The 23334-nt window shown below is 44.5% G+C and overlaps 1 protein-coding gene across 12 annotated transcripts in view; it reads left to right on the top strand.

Annotated features, from left to right (window-relative positions):
- osbpl6 (oxysterol binding protein-like 6) overlaps positions 1–23334 on the top strand; it is a 224950-nt gene that overhangs the window by 38458 nt on the left and 163158 nt on the right. The gene's annotated exons all lie outside the window — the stretch shown is intronic.

Below are 23334 nucleotides of genomic sequence, written 5' to 3' on the forward strand. Positions count from 1 at the left end.
TTTTGCAAGTGAAAGCCTGTGACCATTGGTGTAAAGGCCTGCTACCCGACGGGACCCAACGACATGTGTCGGGTTCGGGTCGGGTTGCACTTCCAGGTCCGGCATTCGGGCTCTGGTCGTGCCGGGTTGGACACGCTCTATCATGGGTAAGTGGCTCCAATGTTAATGTAATTTTTTGACCAGAAAGGTGGTTTTGTTACAGTTATTTTAAGCTTGTGCAGATCAGCAACAAAGTGAAAAACGGGAGGTAAGTTAACTGATGGTCGGGTCGGGTAGGGCATGGAAAAAAAATGGAAGGACTCGGGCCGGGTCGGATGTGGTTCTGTCGGGCTTGGGTCGGGTTTTTTTTTTGCCGACATGAGCACGCCTTTACAGTGGTGTACCGCAGGGATCATTGCTGGGACCCTTGTTTGTCGTGTACATTAATGATTTAGTCGTGAATATAGGAGGTATGATCAGTAAGTTCGCAGATGACACGAAAATTGGTGGTGTCATAAATAGTGAGGAGGAAAGCCTTAGATTACAGGGCGATATAGATGGGCTGATAAGATGGGCAGAGCAGTGGCAAATGGAATTTAATCCTGAGAAGTGTGAAGTGATGCATTTTGGGAGGACTAACAAGCCAAGGGAATATACAATGGATGGTAGGACCCTAGGAAGTACAGAGGGTCAACAGGACCTTGGTGTACTTGTCCGTAGATCACTGAAGGCAGCAGCACAGATAGATAAGGTGGTTCGGAAGGCATATGGGTACTTGCCTTTATTAACCGAGGCATAGAATATAAGAGCAGGGAGGATATGATGAAGCAGTATAAAATGCTAGTTAGGCCACAGCTGGAGTTCTGGGCATCACATTATAGGAAGGATGTGATTGCACTGGAGAGGGTGCAGAGGAGATTCACCAGGATGTTGCCTGGGCTGGAGCATTTCAGCTATGAAGAGTTTTTTCGCCGGATACTCCGGTTTCCTCCCACCACCAAAAGACTTGCAGGTTAATAGGTAAATTGGCCATTATAAATTGCCCCTAGTATAGGTAGGTGGTAGGGGAATGGAGGGACAGGTGGGGGTGTGTTAGGAATATGGGATTAGTGTAGGATTAGTATAAATGGGTGGTTGATGGTCGGCACAGACTCGGTGGGCCGAAGGGCCTGTTTCAGTGCTGTATCGCTAAATAAAAATAAAATAAATAAGAGAGACTGGATAGGGTAGGGTTGTTTTCCTTCGGGCAGAGAAGGCTGAGGGGGGACCTGATTGAGGTATACAAAATTATGAGGGAATTTATAGGATAGATAGGAAGAAACCTTTCCCCTTAGCAGAGGTGTCAATATCCTTGGCGTAGATGTAAGGTAAGGGGCAGGAGGTTTTGAGGGGATTTGAGGAAAAACTTTTTCACCCAGAGGGTGGTTGGAATCTGGAACCCACTACCTGAAGGGGTGGTGGTCACAACATTTAAGAAGGATCTAGATGAGCACTTGAAACACTGTAGCATACAAGGCTACGGGCTAAGTGCTGGAAAATGGGATTAGAATAGATAGGTGCTTGATGGCAGGCACAGACACGATGGGCCGAAGAGCCTGTTTCTGTGCTGTATAACTCTATGACTCTAAATATGGGATTCACATTAGCAGTGCAGCAGTCCTCTGGGACAATTCCCTTTTCTAATGAATTGTTATACATATGTAATAGTACATCTGCTATCTTTTCCCTAAATTCTTTTCGGGATACAATTCATCTGGTTCAGGAGTTTTATCCTCTCTAAGTTTGATTAGTTTATCAATAATCTCCCCAGCTTCACTATTAAATGTTGTGTGTCTTTTTTGATCTTTTCTTCTCATGTCATGTCTACCCTATTAGTCTTACTGATAAATACTGAGACAAAGTAATTATTAACTATTTCTGCTATTTTGCTGTTATTACCTATGAGTTTATTTTGTGCATCCTTTAGTGGCCCTATACCTATCCTAGTTTACTTTTTGCTATTTATGTGTCTGTTGAATGCTTTATAACAAATAATATTTATTGATAAATTCATAGTTCCTCTTTGCTTTCTTAATTGTTTCTTTGACTTCTTTCCTAATCTCTTTGTCTTCTTTTTTGTCATCCTCCCATTTATTGTCAATGTACTTCATGTATGCCTTTTTCTTTAGTTACAATTTTATGCTTATCTCTTTATTCATCCATGGTATTTAATTATTGGCTAGTTATTTCGTGGAATGTGTTTCTCCTGAACTCTGTTGACCATCATTTTAAGTATTTGCTACTGCTATTCTATCTCTTCTTTTTCCAGTATGCCTTTCCTACTTCTATTCTCTTCCCATCAAAATTAGCTTTTTTCCAATATAATACTTTGGTCTTTGTGTTACTCATGCCTTTCTCAGTCATCATTTTAAACTTTATTATGTTGTGAAGGCTCTGTCATTGAGTCTGTTCAAGACAGAGATGGATAGATTTTTAGATATTAAAGGCAGCAAGGGATATGGGGATAGTGCAGGAAAATGGTGTTGAGGTGGAAGATCAGCCATGATCTAGTTGAATGGTGGAGCAGGCCCGAGGAAACGAATGGCCTACTCCTGCTCCTATTTCCTATGTTCCTATGTGATTGCTATGTTCCCTATGTTTACTTCTCTTAGCTGGTGAGGGATATCAAGGACAACGCTAAAGTTTTTAAAAAAAAGTATATTAAGAGAAAAAGGGTGGCAAAGAGTGGGCCCCTTAATGACAGATACTGGTGATATTGTAATTGGAAATCAGGAAATGGCTGACTTTTCAAATAGCTATTTTGTATTGACCTTCACACTAGAGGATGAGGATAAAATACCAGATGCACAAGGAAAACTAAAAATAAATTAAGGGGAGGAACTAACTAGATTCAATATAAGTAAAAGATAGACAAATCTCCAGGACCCTATGGTTTCCACCCTAGAGTATTAAAAGAAGTTGGTGAGGAAATTGTTGATGCATTAGTTTTCAAATAGTCTCTCGATTTAGAAATTACCCCCTTGGATTGAAAAATTACCAATGTTACTCCACTATTTAAGAACGTAAGAAAGATACATTAGGAGATTATAGGCCCATTAATCTAACCTCACGTGTGGGGTAGTTACTGTTATCAGGGACAGAGTCACTGAGCATTTGGACTGATCAGAAAGAGCCAGCATGGATTTGTAAAGGCAAAGTCATTCTAATGAAGGTAGTTTAATTTTTTGAGGAGGTAACTGACCTGTAGATAAGGGAGTGTAATGTATATGGATGTTATTTTTATGGACTTTCAGAAGACATTCAACAGGATTCCACATTGTTAACAAAAATGGGAGCGCATGGAATTGTGGGAAACCTATTGACTTGATAGGGAGGTTTAGGAGGTTGGAAACAGAGAGTTGGGTAATGAGCATTGGCGGGATGTGACTACTGCTGTTCCCCAAATATCTGTAATGAGGCCACAGCTTTTCAGTATATTTATAAATGACTTGGATGCAGGCTAGAGAGTGAAAATTTGTCAAGGGACATGGATAGATGACTGGGCAAAACTGTGGCAGATGAAGTTCAATATGGGAAAGTATGAGGTCATCCACTTTGGATCTAAAAATAATAGATTTTCTAAATGGTGAGAAGCTCAGAACGAGCAGAGATTTAGGAATCCAAATACGGAAATCACTAAAAGCTAGTGGACAGTGTTCTTTTCTGGAAAGTCTGTTGGCAAAGGATAGTACTGGAGCCAATCTTTACTCAGTCTTACATTTATTTACAAAGTGAAGCATTACCAGCATTCACCACCTAACTCAACCACACCACATTTTTAATAAGTATCTCCCTATATGTCCTCAAGTGAAACCCCAATTAATGCCCACCACCTACATAGCATTAAACACAATTAATATACAATTAACAGGAACAAAAAATAATTTGAAAGGCTAATGGAATGTTGGCTTTTATCTCATGAGGGTTGGAATACAAATGGTGCGAGTTATGTCACAGCTGTACAGAGTCCTGATTGGACCCCATCTGGAGTACTGAATTTGGATCTGGGCACACACCTCAGGAAGGATATATTGGCATTGATGGGGGTGTAGCGCAGGTTCATCAGAATGACCCTGAGGCTATGCGTGTTAAATTATGAGGACAGGTTACAGACTTGTATTCCCTTGAATATGGAAGGTTAAGAGATGATCTAATTGAAGTGTTTAAAATGATTCAAGGATTTAATAAGGTAAATAGAAACATTTTCCTTTGGTGGGAGAAACCAGAACAAGAAGGCATAACCTTATAATTCTTGCTAGACTGTTCAGAAAGTACTTCTTCACACAATCTGGAATTTTCTCCCCCAAAAAGTTTTTGAGGCCAGGTCAACTGAAAATGTAAAAATTGAGATTGATAATTTTTGTCAAGCAATGGCATTAAGGGTTATGAAGCCAAGGCAGTAGATAGTGGTAAGATACAGATCATCTACGATGGGCTGGATTTTATGGGTCCCCCTGAGGCGGGGCTGGAGACAGGGGAGGGGCATGGAGAATCACGACGGGTGGCGGGGGGCAGAGGGCCCGTCACCTCCCCGTCACCAAGCAATCTTACCGGGGGGTGGGATAGGCAGATGACAGCCTTCCCGCCCAGAGGCCAATTGAGGCCCTTAAATGGATTATTAACAGCCAATTAAGGGCTTCTTCCTGCCGCGGCAGAGATCTTAGCATTGGCGGTGGGTGCCTCCGCCATGCAGGACCGGTGCCTTTTAAAATGAGGCGCCTTCCCTGCAGGCTTGGGGAGGAGGGTTCCCTCATCCGTAGGCAATCTGTGGCCCATGGAGGACCCCTGCCGAGAACCACTTCACCACAACCCTCTCGCACCCCCCCCCGGACCTCCCTCCCCCTGGACTGCGTGATCACCTCCTCGCCACTCCCTCGCTGGGGCCTTATGGATTGGCCCCGGTGACCCCGCCCCACCTGCCTTTGGTCCATGGTTCCAGCGCTGGGTCTGGGCCCAAGGCCTCTGCTGTACTGGCAATGGCCACCGCTCCCGGTGGTGCTGCCAATACTGCTGAGCTGCCGGCCCTCTGATTGGCCAAGGTGCGACTCCCCCTGCCTTTTCAGTCTGGCGCCTGAAGCCCTGCCTCCCACACAAAATCCAGTCCAATGTAATTGAATGGCTGAACAGGCTTGAGAGCTTGAATGGCCTACTCCTGTTGTGATGTGCCGATCTGCTTTGGTTTATTTCCCCTGACTGAATCCAGAAATGATTCCTCTCTTGGACCTGTTACATACCAAACAACAACAACAACTTATATTTAACATAATGAAACCTCCCAAGGTGCTTCACCGAAGCGTTGTTAGACAAAAGAATGACACCAAGCCACGTATGGAGATATTAGGGCAGATGACCAAAAGCTTGGTCAAAGAGGTAGGTGTTGGGGAGCATCTTAAAGAAGGAAAGAGAGGTAGAGATGTGGAGGGAGGAAATTCCAGAGCTTAGGGCTGAAGGCACGACCACCAATGGCGGAGCAATTAAAATCGGAGATGCTCAAGAGGCCAGAATTAGATGAGCGCAGATATCTCTGGGGGCTGTGGGGCTGGAGGAGATTACAGAGATAGGGAGGGACAAGACCGTAAGAGGGATTTGAAAATGAGGATGAGAATTTTAAAATCAAGATGTTGCATGACCAGGAGCCACTGTAGGTCAGCGGGCAAAGGGGTGATAGGAGAACAGGACTTGGTGCGAGTTAAGACACGGGCAGGAGAGTTTTGGATGACATCAAGTTTATGGAATGTAGAATGTGGGAAACCAGCCAGGAATGCATTGGAATAGTTAAGTTTAGAGGCGAAGGCATGAATGAGGTTTCAGCAGCAGATGAGCTGAGACAACGGCGAAGTCAGGTGATGTTACAGAGGTGGAAATAGACGGTCTTAGTGATGCCATGAATATGTGGTTGAAAGCTCATCTCGGGGTCAAATATGATACCAAGGTTGCGAAAGACTGGTTTAATCTAGGGAATGGAGTTTGGAGCGGGGATCGATAACAATAGCTTCAGTCGTCCCAATATTTAACCGGAGGAAATTTCTGCTCATCCAGTCCTGGATGTCGGATAAGCAGTCTGATAACTTTAGCAACTGTGGAGGAGTCGAGAGAGGTGCTGGTGAGGTAGAGCTGGGTGTTGTCAGCATACATGGGAAAACTAACGCCGTGCTTTTGGAGGCTATCGCTGATTAAGAAAGTAGTCCTGATCACACTGTATAAAGTCCATTCCCTTTTCAACTTATATACCTCTTCTTGCCAGTTAATTTGGGAGTAGTTAGAAAAGAGAAAGAGGGACAGAAACAGACACTAAGCATGAATACCAGGGGCAAATTACTGGGATTACTAGGAGAGGAGCTCATCATGGCGTTGAGGAGGAAGTCTCAGGGTCTGGAAACATTGGGGCAGTTATGGGATCAGGGAACGAGATGAAGTTATCTGGGGATTTCTGAACCATGGCAGGGGGGATAGACATCTTTTAAAAAATTCATTCATAGGATGTTGCTGGCAAGGCCAGCATTTATTCCACATCCCTAATTGCCCTTCAGAAGGTGGTGGTAAGATGCTGCCTTGAACCACTGCAGTCTGTGTGCTGTAGGTACACCCACAGTGCTATTAGGGAGGGCGTTCCAGGATTTTGACCCACTGACAGTGAAAGAGCAGTGATATATTCCCAAGTCAGAATGGTGTGTGACTTGGAGGGTAACTTGCAGGTGGTGCTGTTCACATGCATCTGCTGTCCTTGTTCTTCCAGGTGGTAGAGGTCACAGGTTTGGAAGGTGCTGTCAAAGGAGCCTTGGTGAGCTGCTGCAGTGCATCTTGTAGATGGTACGTACTGCTGCCACTGTATGTCAGTGGTGGAGGGAGTGAATGCTTACGTTGGTGGATGGGGTGCTGAACAAGTGGGCTGCTTTGTCCTGGATGGTGTCAAGCCTCTTGAGTGTTGTTGGAGCTGCACTCATCCAGGCAAATGGAGAGTATTCCATCACACTCCTGACTTGTGCCTTGTAGATGGTGGACAGGCTTTGGGAGTCAGGAGGTGAGTTACTCGCCACAGAATTCCCAGCGTTTGACCTGCTCTTGTAGCCACAGTATTTATGTGGCTGCTTCAGTTAATTTTCTGCTAATAATAACCCCCAGGATGTTGATAGTGGGGATTTGATAGATTTCTAGATATTAAAGGCATCAAGGGATATGGGGATAGTGCAAGAAAATGGTGTTGAAGTAGATCAGCCATGATCTAGTTGAATGGCAGAGCAGACTCCAGTGCCGATGGCCTACTCCTACTTCTATTTCCTATGATTCAGCATTGATAATGTCATTGAATGTCAATGGGAGATGGTTAGATTCTCTCTTGTTGGAGATGGTCGTTGCCTGGCACTTGTGTGGTGTGAATGTTACTTGCCACTTATCAGCCCAAGCCTGAATGTTGTCCAGGTCTTCCTACATTTGGTACTGAACACTGTGCAAACATCAGCGAACATCACCACTCTGACCTTATGTTGGAGGGAAGGCCATTGATGAAGCAGCTGAAGATGGTTGGGCCTGGACACTATCCTGAGGAACTCCTGCAGTGATGTCCTGGAGCTGAAATGTTTGGCCTCCAGCAAGCACAACCTTCTTCCTTTGTGCTAGGTCTGGGGAGAGGATACCTGGAGTCCAATAGACCAGGCTTGAGAACAGTTTGAGAGCATTGGAGGTGGACAGATTCTGGCAGTATTGGAGCTTTCTGCAATCTGACAGCATTAAGGGGAGCAGCTTCTAAGAGCCTTGTGGAGGTGGAGGGCTGAGGATTATGGGACCTGAACTTCTGTTGGTCCCTTCTATACCATTAGACCTAAGCCTTCCAGTTCGTATCCTCCCCTGACCCATTCACAGCTTATTTTATGCCGTCAATATCCCTCCCCCATTATTTTCTCTACCATCAGCTTGTCCATCTTTTTATATTCCTGTTATAAAGCATTTAAGCATTAATTTCCTGCTTGAGATTAATGGATAGAAAATTACAGGCTGGGGGTGTATAATTTCCTGATGTGTACTCCAACCGTATGCCAGCAGTACTAAAATAGAAAATTTAGTGCTCTGTGAGTTAGCCAACTTAAGCTGTATTTAATAAACTTAAATTTCCAAAAGCAAACTATTACCCCATAAAATGTTCAAGCTTTCATTGCTTCTGCAGTTTTTGCCAAAGAGGTTATAGTTGTAGTTGTTGCTGTTCACAGGTATGGCCTATCTAAGAAGTTCAAATTGTAAGATGCATAACAGTAAATCCTTTACGTAATGTACACTACTTAGATAAAATCATTAAGCTTCATAGTTTTCATTCTAATCAATGAAAAATTGTTAGCTCTGCGTCGAAAACCTACAAAATACATGGGAGCAAATACACGTTCTGAGAAATTACCACTACACTGAGCTTATACAAAAGATGAATGAAAGTGTAACTGAATGAGAGATGGGGCTCATATGCAAGTTGGTATTGTAGTGACTGAAGGTGATCTGCAGTCATAGATATTTACCTGGAATAGTCTTATGCTGAGAAAAATTCCAGCCTTGTGTGAATTGTTGCTTAACTGTCATTTAAAACATTTTCTGGTAAATTTCATAAGAGCTAGGAACAGCAAAGGCCATTTGGCACCTTGAGCCTGCTTCTACACTAGACCATGGCTGGTCTTTTATCTCAATTCCACTTTCCCGCCCCATTTCTATATTCTTTGATTCCCTTAACTAGCCAAAAATCTATGGCTATCACTCTTGAATATATTCAATGACTGAGTCTCCACAGCCCTCTAAGGTGGGGAATTCCAAAGATTCACAACCCTAATTTCAAAAAGAAGTGGTTGTCATGGTTCAAGAGTAAACAAGACATACTCGCAGAATTTAATTATATAGAAATTACATTGTGGAAACAGGCCAGTTGTCCCAACTAGTCCTTAGTTGTCTGTTTCTTCTACATGAGATCAGTAGTCCAAATCCCATGTACCCAGTCTGTTTCCAGATTCCTTTATTCCCCTTTAATTCATCCCACTTTGCTCCAACCACTTATGAAACCATGTTGACATGGGCTCTGCTTCAACCAGAGCAATATAGTGCATTCCACAGCGTCATTACACACTTTAAAAAAAAAACTCTTGCTCTCGGTCCTAAATCTCATATTGAATTTTATATCTCTGTACCCTTGTTCTCGACCCCTCAATACTGGAAGCAATGGGCCAGATTTTCAAAGTGGAGATGGGCAAGAGGAGAAAACTGCCACCTCTGGGAAGCTGATTCAGATTGAAATTTTCAAGTGGGAAAGCCTTAATTGATATGGAATCCTCTTAGAGCCAGTAGCATTGAAAATGGCAGTGTGTCAGATCAAGTGTAGAGCTCATGTGGTCTTCCACAGCACCCATCACTGAGGCTGCCGGTTGTCCTGAGGGAGAGATCTTCCTTACAGAGCACCAGAGGGAAGCGAGGTGTCACAGGGGAGCTGGAGGGCTGCACTAGGAGCAGGGCAGACCCTCGCTTCATCGATGCCCAACTAGATCTAATGCTGCAGGCCATGAGGGAGGCTCGGGAGCTCCTCTTCCCAGAGGGTGGCAGCAGGGGCCATGTTGTCATGCAGCAGGGGCTCTGTTCAGTGTTATCCCCCTCCTCCCTCTTCCTCCTCCTCCTCTCTTACCTCCTGATCCTCTCCCGATGAGCTGTCTCCTTCCAGGGCCTCATTGTCCTCAATGTATGCACTTCTCTAGAGAGCCATGTTATGGAGAGTACAGCAGATCACCACAATGGCCAAGACCCTTGCAGGAGGTTGTTGGAGGGTGCCAGCCGACCGATCCAGGCACTGGAATCGCATCTTCAGAAAGCCAATGGCCTGCTCAATGGTTGGCCTGCTGAACAGGTGCCATTGGTTGTTTTGCCTCTGTGCCCCTGTCTGGGACTCCTGTAGCGGGGTCAGTGCCCATCTCTTCAAGGGATTTCCCTCATTCCCTTGGAGCCAGCCATGCACTTTGGAGGGTGGAGTGAAATACCGAGGCAGTGTAGAATGGTGGAGGATGAAGGAGTTTTGGCAGCTGCCAGGAAGGCGAGCGCACACATAGAGAAAATGTTAACTCTGTTTTTCCCTACACAGTTGCTGCCAGACCTGCTGAGTATTTCCGGCACTTTCAGTTCTCATTTCAGAGTTCCAGCATCTGCAGTATTTTGCTCCTATTATATGGAGGAAGCTCCTGTTGTAGTAGTTGACCATTTGGTTGTTGAGGGAGTGGAAGCCCTTCCTGTTGATGCCTTTTACTGGCCAGTCGCTGGGTGCCTTGAAGGCCACATGGGTACAATTGATGATGCCCTGCGCCTGAAAGAATCCATCAACGGCATCAAACCCCAATGCCCACTATGCTAGTGCAAGCCCATCGGTGTCAAAGTGGGTGTAGTCCCTGCCCTCCTAAAAAAGCATCCGTGACCTGCCTGATGGCCTAATGAGATGCCGACTGCGAGATGCCACCTAGGTCCACAGCTGATGCCTGGAACGATCTGGTTGCATAGAGCACCTGAGACCTTGCCTACAGGTAAGGGACTGCTATGGGGGCTGTGAGGCCTCAGATCGTTATGGATCAGAGCACAGAGGATCGAGCCCATCTGCCTGGATAGGTGCAGCCTCCTGTACTGGCGCTCTATCATTTGCAGGTAGCTGACCCTTGGGTTGTGCACCCAGTGTCTTGAGTAGCACGTTCTTCCCCTTGCAGAGTCCCACTGTACTCCTCTGGGCCTCGTCCTGTCCAGTAGGTTGCATCTGCCGCCGCTCATCCTGGCTGCTCTGTCCAATGTCAGAGTCGCCTGTTCCCATCTGACCTCCGTCAACTAGGCCTTGAACGCTCACCAGGCCTTCCAGTGCCAACTCCAAGTGCCACAGTGATGCCAGCGGTCTCACTTCCTTGTCCGGTTTCATGGCACTCTCCAGTGTAACATTTAACTCTTCCAAATTCAACCGTACCCTCAATGAGACACATCCAAGGCAGATAGGCTTTATTTGCTGTCTCTGCTTTAAATTAAACAACCATTTCCATTGGCCTCATGTCCCTCCACCATACTCACGTCCTCACCACCATGCCTTGGTCCCCCCATGGCGTTTTTCCCTGTTCCCAGCCTTTAAAAACAGCTCCCTGCTCCTGACAAGCCAGCTCGTGAGCTCCTTAATGAGCTCAACAGGCAATTAATTGGATATAAGCACCCGACGTATTTTCTCCCTGCCGGCTGAAGTTTAAATATGGCAGCACGTTCTGGAGGCGGCAGGACCCAGTGCCGCCCTCTGAGAATGCGATCTTCAAATTGAACACGCTGTCGTTCCCACTCTCAGCAGGGATTGAAAATCCGGCTCAATCTGTTTCTATCCAGTGTCCATTCCTTCATAATGTTAAACACTTCTATTAGTTGATTCCCTAATCCCCTCTGTCCTAATGAAAACAGCATCAATTTTTCAAGTCTTGACTTTTGTAAATCCTCATACTAGATAGTATCCTAGTGAATCTGCACTTTATCCTGTCATTTGTGCTTTATCACAATGCACACTGTGACATAGGAATATAGGAAATAGGAGCAGGTGTAGGCCATTCAGCCCTTCGAGCCTGCTGCACCATTCAACTAGATCATGGCTGATCTTCTACCTCAACGCTATTTTCCTGCACTATCCCCGTATCTTTTATGCCTTTAACATCTAGAAATCTATATATACTCAATAACTGAGCCTCCACCGCTCTCTGAGGTGGAGAATTCCGAAGATTCACCACCCTCTGACTGAAGAAATTCCTCCTCATCTCAGTCCTAAATGGCCTGCCACTTATTCTGAGACTATGTCCCCTGATTCTGGATCCCTCAGCCAGGGGAAATATCCTTCCTGCATCTAACCTATCGAGCCCTGTAAGAATTTTCTACAATTCAATGAGATCACCTCTCATTCTTCTAAACTGTAGTGAATACAGGCCCAGCCTCCTCAATCTCTCCTCAGAGGACAATCCTGCTATCCCAGGAATTAGTCCTATGGCAAGTATATCCTTCCTTAGATAAGGAGACCAAAACTGTACACAATACTCCAGGTGCGGTCTCACCAAGGCTCTATACAAATGGAGGAAGACTTCTTTACTCCTGTACTCAAATCCTCTTGCAATAAAGGCTGCCACTAGTGCACCCTCTTTAATCCCTGCATACCTGGAAGTTGACTTAGTGACTGGCTGCTCGGAGACAAGAGATATCCACTTTAAGCATGGCTAATGATGCATTGTGAGGAACCCAACCAATGAGGTGTGGGAGTGATACAATGAAAACAGAAAATTGCCCAGGTATGTCCTGTACACAAAAAGCAGGACAAGTCCAAACCGGCCAATTACCGCCCCATCAGCCTACTCTCAATCATCAGTAAAGTGATGGAAGGTGTCATCCACAGTGCCATCAAGCGGCACTTGCTTAGCAATAACCTGCTCGGTGACGCTCAGTTTGGGTTCCGCCAGGGCCACTCAGCTCCTGACCTCATTACAGCCTTGGTCCAAACATGGACAAAAGAGCTGAGGTGAGAGTGACTGCTCTTGACATCAAGGCAGCATTTGACCGAGTATGGCATCAAGGAGCCCTAGCAAAACTGAGGTCAATGGAAATCAGGGGGAAAACCCTCCGCTGGCTGGTGTCATACCTAGTGCAAAGGAAGATGGTTGTGGTTGTTGGAGGTCAATCATCTGAGCTCCAGGACATCACTGCAGGAGTTCCTCAGGCTAGTGTCCTAGGCCCAACCATCTTCAGCTGCTTCATCAATGACCTTCCTTCATTCATAAGGTCAGAAGTGGGGATGTTCGCTGATGATTGCACAATGTTCAGCACCATTCGTGACTCCTCAGATACTGAAGCAGTCCGTGTAGAAATGCAGCAAGACCTGGACAATATCCAGGCTTGGGCTGATAAGTGGCAAGTAACATTCGCGCCACACAAGTGCCAGACAATGACCATCTCCAACAAGAGAGAATCTAACCATCTCCCCTTGACATTCAATGGCATTACCATTACTGAATCCCCCACTATCAACATCCTAGGGGCTACCATTGACCAGAAACTGAACTGGAGTAGCCATATAAATACCATAGCTACAAGAGCAGGTCAGAGGCTAGGAATCCTGAGGCGAGTAACTCACCTCCTGACTCCCCAAAGCCTGTTCACCATCTACAAGGCACAAGTCAGGAATGTGATGGAATACTCTCCACTTGCCTGGATGGGTGCAGCTCCAACAACACTTAAGAAGCTCGACACCATCCAGGACAAAGCAGTCCGCTTGATTGGCACCCCATCTACAAACATTCACTCCCTCCACCACCGACACACAGTGGCAGCAGTGTGTACCATCTACAAGATGCACTGCAGTAATGCACCAAGGCTCCTTAGGCAGCACCTTCCAAACCTGCGACCTCTACCAACTAGAAGGACAAGGGCAGCAATTGCATGGGAACACCACCGCCTTCAGGTTCCCCTCCAATTCACACACCATCCTGACTTGGAGCTATATCGCTGTTCCTTCACTGTCGCTGAGTCAAAATCCTGGAACTCCCTTCCTAACAGCACTGTGGGTATACCTACCCCAAATGGACTGCAGCGGTTCAAGAAGGCAGTTCACCACTACCTTCTCAAGGGCAATTAGGGATGGGCAATAAATGTTGGCCTGGCAACGCCCACATCCCATGAATGAATAAAAAAAATTGTCTGTCTACCATCATACCTTGAAATGTAGTTCCCAATCTACCATAATCAACTTGCCTGTCATACCTTCGTATTTTCTTTTGTTTAGATTTAAGAACCTAATTTTGGATTGAACTACACTTTCAAACTTATTGTAAAGTTCTGTCATATTATGGTCGCTCTTCCCTAAAGGCTCCTTTACAGCAAGATTATTAATTGGCCATTTCCCATTGCACAGTACTAGATCTGAAATAGTCCATGCTGTAGTAGGTTCCTCAACATACTGTTCTAGAAAAGCATCTCATGTACATTCTCGGAATTCGTCCTCCAGAGCATTAGTGCTAATTATGTTTACCCAGTCGCTATGTAGACTGAAGTAACCCATGATTACTGTATTACCCTTGTTACATGCACCTCTAATTTCCTAATTTATACCATGTGCTATATTACCACTACTGTTTGGTGGCCTATAAACAACTCCCACCAATGTTTGCTGACCCTTTGCTGTTCCTTAGCTCCACCCAAACTGATTCTACATCTTGAACTTCTGATCTAAGATCCTCGTTCACTAATGTACTGATCTCATCCTTTATTAACAGCACTACCGCAGCTCCTTTTCATTTTTGTCTATCCTTCCTAAATGTCGAATACCCTTGAATATTCTGTTCTCAGCTTTGGCCACCCTGCAGCCACCTCTCTGTAATGGCAATTAAATCATACTGGTTTTTAAATTTTTAAAAATTTTTTTGATTTACTGTACAGATTACTTGTATGAGGTTGAGCAATTTATATAATGTGGATAAAAATTTTCTGTTTTATAGAGGGATATATTTCATAAATTTAAATTTAATGAGGAAGAAATTTCAGGCTGGATTTTACTTTCCCTTTCAGAGGCTAGATTTTGTTCTCTTCCTTTATAATAGGTTGAAGAATAGGAGTGTGAGAGAAGTAATGAAAACATTTGTCTTATTTTCATGCCATAAGCTACAAGTACAATTATAATAAACGTAAAAGATTTGCTTAATTCAAACAAAACACTTTCACCTACGGTGAACCTACTGCTTAGTTTTGCTGATAGAATTTAGTAATTTTATAATAGAGAACAAAGAACAAAGATAATTACAGCACAGGAACAGGCCCTTCGGCCCTCCAAGCCTGCGCCGATCCAGATCCTCTCTCTAAACATGTCGCCTATTTTCTAAGGTTCTGTATCTCTTTTCTTCCTGCCCATTCATGTATCTGTCTAGATACATCTTAAAAGACTCCATCGTGCCCGCATCTACCACCTCCGCTGGCAATGCGTTCCAGGTGCCCACCACCCTCTGCGTAAAGAACTTTCCACGCATATCCCCCCTAAACTTTTCCCCTTTCACTTTGAACTCGTGTCCTCTAGTAATTGAAACCCCCACTCTGGGAAAAAGCCTCTTGCTATCCACCCTGTCTATACCTCTCATGATTTTGTACACCTCAATCAGGTCCCCCCTCAACCTCCGTCTTTCTAATGAAAATAATCCTAATCTGCTCAACCTCTCTTCATAGCTAGCGCCCTCCATACCAGGCAACATCCTGGTGAACCTCCTCTGCACCCTCTCCAAAGCATCCACATCCTTTTGATAATGTGGCGACCAGAACTGTACGCAGTATTCCAAATGTGGCCGAACCAAAGTCCTATACAACTGTAACATGACCTGCCAACTCTTGTACTCAATGCCCCGTCCGATGAAGGAAAGCATGCCGTATGCCTTCTTGACCACTCTATTTACCTGCGTTGCCACCTTCAGGGAACAGTGGACCTGAACACCCAAATCTCTCTGGACATCAATTTTCCCCAGGACTTTTCCATTTACTGTATAGTTCACTCTTGAATTGGATCTTCCAAAATGCATCACCTTGCATTTGCCCTGATTGAACTCCATCTGCCATTTCTCTGCCCAACTCTCCAATCTATCTATATTCTGCTGTATTCTCTGACAGTCCCCTTCACTATCTGCTACTCCACCAATCTTAGTGTCGTCTGCAAACTTGCTAATCAGTCCACCTATACTTTCCTCCAAATCATTCATGTATATCACAAACAACAGTGGTCCCAGCACGGATCCCTGTGGAACACCACTGGTCACACGTCTCCATTTTGAGAAACTCCCTTCTACTGCTACTCTCTGTCTCCTGTTGCCCAGCCAGTTCTTTATCCATCTAGCTAGTACACCTTGGACCCCAAGCGCCTTTACTTTCTCCATCAGCCTGCCATGGGGAACCTTATCAAACACCTTACTGAAGTCCATGTATATGACATCGACAGCCCTTCCCTCATCAATCAACTTTGTCACTTCCTCAAAGAATTCTATTAAGTTGGTAAGACATGACCTTCCCTGCACAAAACCATGTTGCCTATATAACATTTTCTGTTTTGAGATGATAGCTGAGCTTTAATCTACTGTCTGGCTAATGATAGTAGTGCTGCTTCTGTTGACTTTAATGGCCTTTTGAAGGGCTGGCGCTAATATTTTACAGAATCAACCATGGAATTTCCCAAGATTCATTGTAGGTTTGTGAGATTATTCAGCTAGGATTCATTTTTGAATAGGATCAGTGCAGAGTTGTGTGATTCCAGCTAAAGTATAATTCTAATTTGCCCACTGTTTGTGACTAAGCTGCAGCATGTGTGAGCACAGTGTGCAATAAGTCCTTTCCCCTTCAGCATTATCAGATCAACCATGTATGAAGATCACATGCAGCCATTCCCAAAGGTGTTTTGTTTTAACTGCAATTTGTGTCAACTCCTAACAGAAGTGTTTTGAACCAAATCCTGTCCAGTGAAAAACTTTGGTGACGTCACCTTCAAATTTATTCATGATTAAAATTGACATTATTGATTAATCTAGGCAAATAGAGAATGCTAAAATTTGCAGGGTGCTGCATCCTTTAAATTGTTGACCATCTTAAACTAAAGTGTAAATTCTAATTAATCTACTATCTGTGAAAGTGGAAAAGAGCAGGAAACATTAGCAGCTTGCATAACAAAGGACAAACCAGTCAGATGTTTGAGTCAAGCACATCACATTACTGGTGCATAATTGGTGTTTTTGACTTAACAGTTTTAAGTATCCCCTTTGTCGATGGCAAATTCTGTCAGATTGTGCAATGGATGAATAGCAAGCTAATTATAAAATGAAGCAGCTGAAACAGATGGTGACCACTGTCAATATATTATCTCCCTCAGATTTCTAGCAGTTTACTTCCACGTTCAGACTATGATGTTAAATTTTGGTTTCGATTTCTTTTTAATTACTTGAGTATTTTTCTGGCTTTTAGAAATTGGTAGCAATATGTGATCACACATCAGATGCGAAGCCTGGGTAGTGCAGCATATTGTATTAGTCATTAAGTTTAAGCCATAGGGGAATGTCTATTTATTTTTAATATTCATTAATAACTTAGTGCAATCCAGAATGATTGCCTGCCGTGTTCTATTACCTGCTTTGTGCATGTAATGCATTACTTATTATTGCTTCTTATTTGTAATATAGTCATTTATAGAATCATAGAGTCATTTACGGCACAGAAGGAGGCCATTCGTCTCATTGAGTCTATGCTAGCTCTCCACGGAGCTATGCTGTCAGTCCCACTGCCCGGATCAATCCCAATAGCCCTGCATGTCTTTTCTGTCAGGTGGCCATCCATCTTCCTCTTGAAGTCATTGATCGTCTCCATTTCCATCACCCCTGCGGGCAGCGAGCTCTAGGCTACCACCACCTGCCACGCAAAAGAGTGCTTTCTCACATTCCCCCCCCACATTCCCCATCCAAACCCCCCAATCTGTGTCGCCCAGTCCCCGCACCACCCGCCATCGGGAACAGCCCCCCCCCCTGTTCAAACCACCCAAGCCTGCCACAATCCTGCACACCTCCACCAAATCTCCCTCACTTTAAGGAGAACAAACCCAGCCCCTCCAACCTGACATCCTCCAACCCCAGGACCACCCTGGCAAATTTCCCCTGCACCCCTCAGGGACCCCCACAACCCCCCTCCCCCCCCCCCCCCTCCCGAACTGCGGCGACTGGAACCGGAAGCAAAACTCCAGCCAGGGCCCAACCAGAGTCCAGTGCAACTTCCCTGCTTCTGCATTCAACACCTCCACCCCTGAAGCCCAAGATTCCGCATGCCTTATCAACCACCCTCTCAATATGTTCTGCACCCCCAGGCGCCCCCGCTCCCACACGCCCCCAGTACTGCGCCACTAAGTATACACTGCCTCTCCCCACTCCCTCTGCCAAAATGCACCACCCCACACCAGTCCGCACCAAACTCCATCTGCCACCTCCATGCCCACCCCGCAAGCCCATTCATGCACCGTCGCAGGCGGTTCACACCATCCCCACTTCCTGCCGCATGTCCAAATTTGGTGTCGTCAGCAAACCCCAAGATTCCACTCTACACTCCAAGATCTAAGCCATGCATACATAGCAAAAAAAGCTGTTGGCCCAGCACTGACCCCCGGGGAACACCACCCTCCACCATGCCCAGCATGAAAAGAAACCACCCACCACGACCGGCTGCCTTCTGCCCCCAAGCCAATCGTCCATCCAGTTGGACACTTACCCTCCCATTCCATGAGCCCCAACCTTCCCAACCAGTCCCCCATGTGGTACCCTATCAAACGTCCTCCCAAAATCCACATAAACAACATCCACCACACGTCCCCCACTATCCCTCTCTGCCACCTCACCAAAAGCCCAACCAGACCAGTCAAGCATGATCCACCTCCCACAAGTCCATGCTGACTATCCCCAACCAACTCAAACCCCTCCAAGTGTCCACCAATACCCTCCCTGACGACAGCCTCCAAAACCCTACCCATCACCAATGCCAAACTAACCGGTCTGCAGCTCACAGGACCGTCCACACAGACTCCCCCCTCCGCACCCCCCCCCCCCCCCCCCACGAGCAAGGATGCCATACCCGCCACCCTCCAATCCTCCTGAACCACTGGAAGACTGGAAGACCACGGCAAGCCCCCCCGTCATTGCCACCCCCACCCCCAACCCCCCCAGCAACCCAGGATGCAAGCCATCCAAGCCAGGCGTCCTGGAGTTCGCACGTAGCACAGGATGTCCACTCCAGAGTTTCGAGCAGCCCTGCCACTTCTCTATCTTTTAGGTAATAATCCTTGGTATTACAACTAAACCCTGCTACTAATAAACCCTGATATTACTAATACTAATAACCCTACCAATAGGAATAAACCTTACCAATAGTAATAATAACCTTACTGCTGCTAATAATAAACATAATACCAATCTATCGTAAGGTTTAGGCTGATTATGAAAAAGGACAAAGAACAATCCAGAATAAGAATAATTAACTGGGGAAAAGCCAACTTCAATGGGGTAAGAACAGAGCTGGGGTGAATAAATTGGAATCAAAGGTTGGCAGGAAAAACGGGTAGCTGAACAATGGGCTACCTTCAAAGAAGAGATAGTTTGGGTGCAGTCAAGATATGTTCCCTCGAAGGGGAAGGTAGGGTAAACAAAGCCAGGGTTCCATGGATGACGAAAGAGATAAAAATTAAGATAAAGAAGAAAAAGGGTGCTTATGACAGATGTCAGGTAGAAAATACCTATTGAGAACCAGGCTGAGTATAGAAGGTTCAGAGGGGAAGTGAAAAGGCAAATAAGAGAAGCAAAGAGAGAGTATGAAAAAAGACTGGCAGCTAACATAAAAGGGAATTCCAATGTTTTCTATTGACATATAAATGTGATGGTATTCATAGATTCACACAGCACAGAAGGAGGCAATTTGCTCCATTGTGCCTGTGCCGACTCTTTAGAAGAGCTATCCAGCTAGTCCCACTTCCCCACTCTTTCCCCATAGCCCTGCATTTTTTTCTCTTGAATGACTTATCCAATTCATTTTTGAAAGTGACTATTGAATCTGCTTCTACCATCCTTACAGGCTGTGTATTCCAGATCACAACAGCTCACTGCGTAAAAATATTGCTCCCCTGAAGGACATAGCTGCTAAACTGGGTCTGCAGCAGGTGGTGAGAGAACCCAAAGAGGGGAAAACCTACTTGACTTTGTCCTCTCCAATCTACCTGTCCCAGATGCATCTACCCATGACAGTACTGGTAGGAACGATTGCCGCACAGTCCTTGCCGAGATGAAATCCCATCTTTGTACTGAGGACGGACACCCTCCATCGTGTTTTGTGGCACTACCACTGTGCTAAATGTGATAGATTTAGAACAGATCCAGCAGCTCAAAACAGGGCATCAATGAGACCCCGTTTTAAATTTATATCATTTAGTTTATATTGCCTGGCCTCATCCTGCTAAAATGTATCGCTTAAACTTCCCTGTGTTAAATTTCTTCTGCCAATTTCACCAGACTATCTATATCCTCCTGAAGTCTGTTATTATCCACCTCATTGCTTGCTATATTACCATGTTTTATGCCATCTGCAAACTTAGAAATTATGCCTTATATCTCCGTCTAGGTCATTAACATATGTCTAAAATAGCAATAGTCCTAATATCAACCCCCACAGGACACCACACTGTACTTCCCTCCAGTCTGGAAAAGCAACCATTCACCCAGAATTAGGTGTCACTGTGTCAGGATGAGGGTTGCCATTTCCTATTAAGAAGAGGGGCAATTTCTTTACCCAGAGGGTTGTGAATCTTTGGCCTTCTCTACTACAGAGGGTTGTGGATGGTCAGTCATTGAGCTTATTCAAAACTACTCTCTGCCTTCTGTCCCTTAGCCAATTTCATATTCACGCTGCCACTGACCCTTCAATCCTATGGGGTACAATTTTGCTAACAAATCAGTTATGTGGTACTTTGTCAAATGCCTTTTGAAAGTCCACATGCACATTAACGGCACAACTCTCATCAACCCTCTCCATTACTTCATCAAAGAACTCAACCAAATTAATCAAACACGATTTTCATTTAACAAATCTGAACAGTCTTTCATTTGTTAGCCCATACTTTTCTAAATACTGATTAATTTGTCTTGGACTGTTGTCCTCAAGTTTCCCCACACTGACTGACTGGCCTGTAGTTGCCAGGTTACTCCCTCCCCTTTTTTTAAAGTGGGGTGTAACTTTCACAATCCTCCAGTACTTTGGCACTACCCACATAGCCAAGGAGGATTGGAAGATTGTGGCCAGAGCCTCTGCAATTTTTGCCTTACTTCCCTCAGCTAGCCTGCGTTCTTTGGAGGTTAGAAGTATGAGAGGTGATCTCATTGAAACATATAAAATTCTTAGAGGGCTTGACAGGATGGATTCTCTTTTTCCTGGCTGGGAAGTCTAGAACTAGGTGTCATTGTCTTAGGATAAGGGGTCAGCCATTTATGACTGAGATGAGGAGCAATATATTCTCTCAAAGGACTGTAAATCTTTTGAATTCTCCACCACAGAGGGCTCTGGATGCTCAATTGTTGAGTGTAATCAAGAATGAGGTTGAGAGATTCTTGGGCACTAAGGAAATCAAGGGATATGAGGATAGCATGGGAAAGTGGAGTTGAGGTAGAAATTCAGCCTTGATCTTATGGAATATCAGAGCATGTTCAAAGAACTGTACAATCTCCTCCTATTTTTTATGTTCTTGTGCATTCCATCTGATTGAGAGTTTTTTTTTACTTTGTGAACTGCTAACCTTTTGAGTACCACTATTTTTATGCTATCCAATATTGCTACTACCTCCTCCATTACTGTTACATTGACAGCATCCTCTTCTTTAGAGAAGACAGATGCAAAATGCTCATTTAGTACCTCAGCCATGAACTCTGCCTCCACAAGAATATTCCCTTTTTGGCCCCTAATTGGCCCCATCTTTCGTTTGACTACCCTTTATCCAAATTTCTTAAGTTCTGATTAGTTCCTGCTACATTATCAAAATCGAATAAGAGCTGTTGAGCCTGTGACATTCTTGTGTACCATGTGCTCCAATATGTCTCCTACTCTTGATGTATTTATTCCTTATGACTTTTCTGCAATTGTAGCAGCCAAAAAAGATCTCAATGACTTTGCTTTTGGCCATTTATAACTCTGCAATCTGATGTAACACTAATATTTATTTGACAGCGTTCGCTAAGAATGGACTGCATGTTGAACTGAAAGGCAGGTGCATGTTAACCATTAAAATAGAATAATTGCTTAATAGGAACAGTTTTGATTGAGATCCTATTGTGACTATGATTGTAGAGAGAAAGGGCATCCTCTTATTTTCAATTCCTTGGCATAATGTTTTTTAAAAATTTATTTAGAGATGCAGCTCTGAAACAGGCCCTTCGGCCCACCTAGTCTGTGCCGACCAACAACCACCTGTTTATACTAATCCTACATTAATCCCATATTCCCTACCACATCCCCACCATTCTCCTACCACCAACCTACACTAGTGGCAACTTACAATGGCCAATTTACCTATCAACCTGCAAGTCTTTGGCTGTGGGAGGAAACCGGAGCACACGGCAGAAACCCATGCAGTCACAGGGAGAACTTGCAAACCCTGCACAGGCAGTACCCAGAACTGAACCCGGGTTGCTGGAGCTGTGAGGCTGCAGTGCTAACTACTGTGCCGCCCATGTTGATGGCTGCAACACTTTAGCATTCTGATATACTGGAGAAATTCTATTTTTTTGTGTGCAAGATATTTCTTCTCTTTGGTATGTGTACATCACTAGTATAAAGGAGGATTATTGTCGCCTACAGTGCTAGGATACTTTATCATTTTCATTAAACTGCTCATGCAATATTGAGCTGTTCTAGTGACTTAGTGGGTAAATGTCCTGTTTGAAAGTATTCCCAAATGGTACAAACTGAAACTGCCATGCTTTTTCATTTGAGACTGGAGCAGTGCACACCAAGGGAAGACACAACTTGTATTTAAACATATGAAGAATTCCTTCCTCCGGAACTTCAAATCTTTGTCCTCTCCTCATTTAACTCCAGGATTAAGTGCTAACTCATGCATGTCCGCTTGAATTACATTAGATTCCATCTTAAAATGGCTCATTTATCTCTTGTGTAAAGAAGTTCTATCAACCATGGTGTATTTGGTTCTAGAATGTCTGTGGGGGGAGAGGATGGGGAATACATTCTTTCAAGCTAAACCATAAACTAGTGAATAAACGTATAAACAGTCAATCTGCAACTTTAAATAGAGGTCTTATAGGTATTTATTAAGAACATTTTAAACAACTTTGTGAATACTTGTTACTTGGTGATAAAGTGAAATGGCATTCAAGGATACACTTGTTTTATGGATTGCTAAGAGACCTGTGCTGTATCAGCATTTGGTAGGGCATTCTTACTGATGGATTGCAGATGACTCAGCTTGTCCGCAGTTGCTGAGCAGAGCAAGATAACTATACAGTAACAGAATTGTCTCTGATGATACAGTATTAAATTTCATATTAAGTGACCTCATGGAAAAGGGAGATTAGTAGGAAGTGTATTCATTGCTGAGGTGGTGCTGCATCCTAGATATTCTATCTGTCAGTAACAAATATTAAGCAGAAAGCCTACAGCTGCAGCCTGGAGGCTTTCCATTTCTGTTAAAGCCAAATAAGCATGCAGTTATTCTGCTACGTGTATATGCCAATTGGGTTTTTAGTTTGTTTTTATTTGTGG

Source organism: Heterodontus francisci, chromosome 7 (genome assembly GCF_036365525.1).
Source record: "Heterodontus francisci isolate sHetFra1 chromosome 7, sHetFra1.hap1, whole genome shotgun sequence".
Classification (NCBI taxonomy): Eukaryota; Metazoa; Chordata; class Chondrichthyes; order Heterodontiformes; family Heterodontidae; genus Heterodontus; species Heterodontus francisci.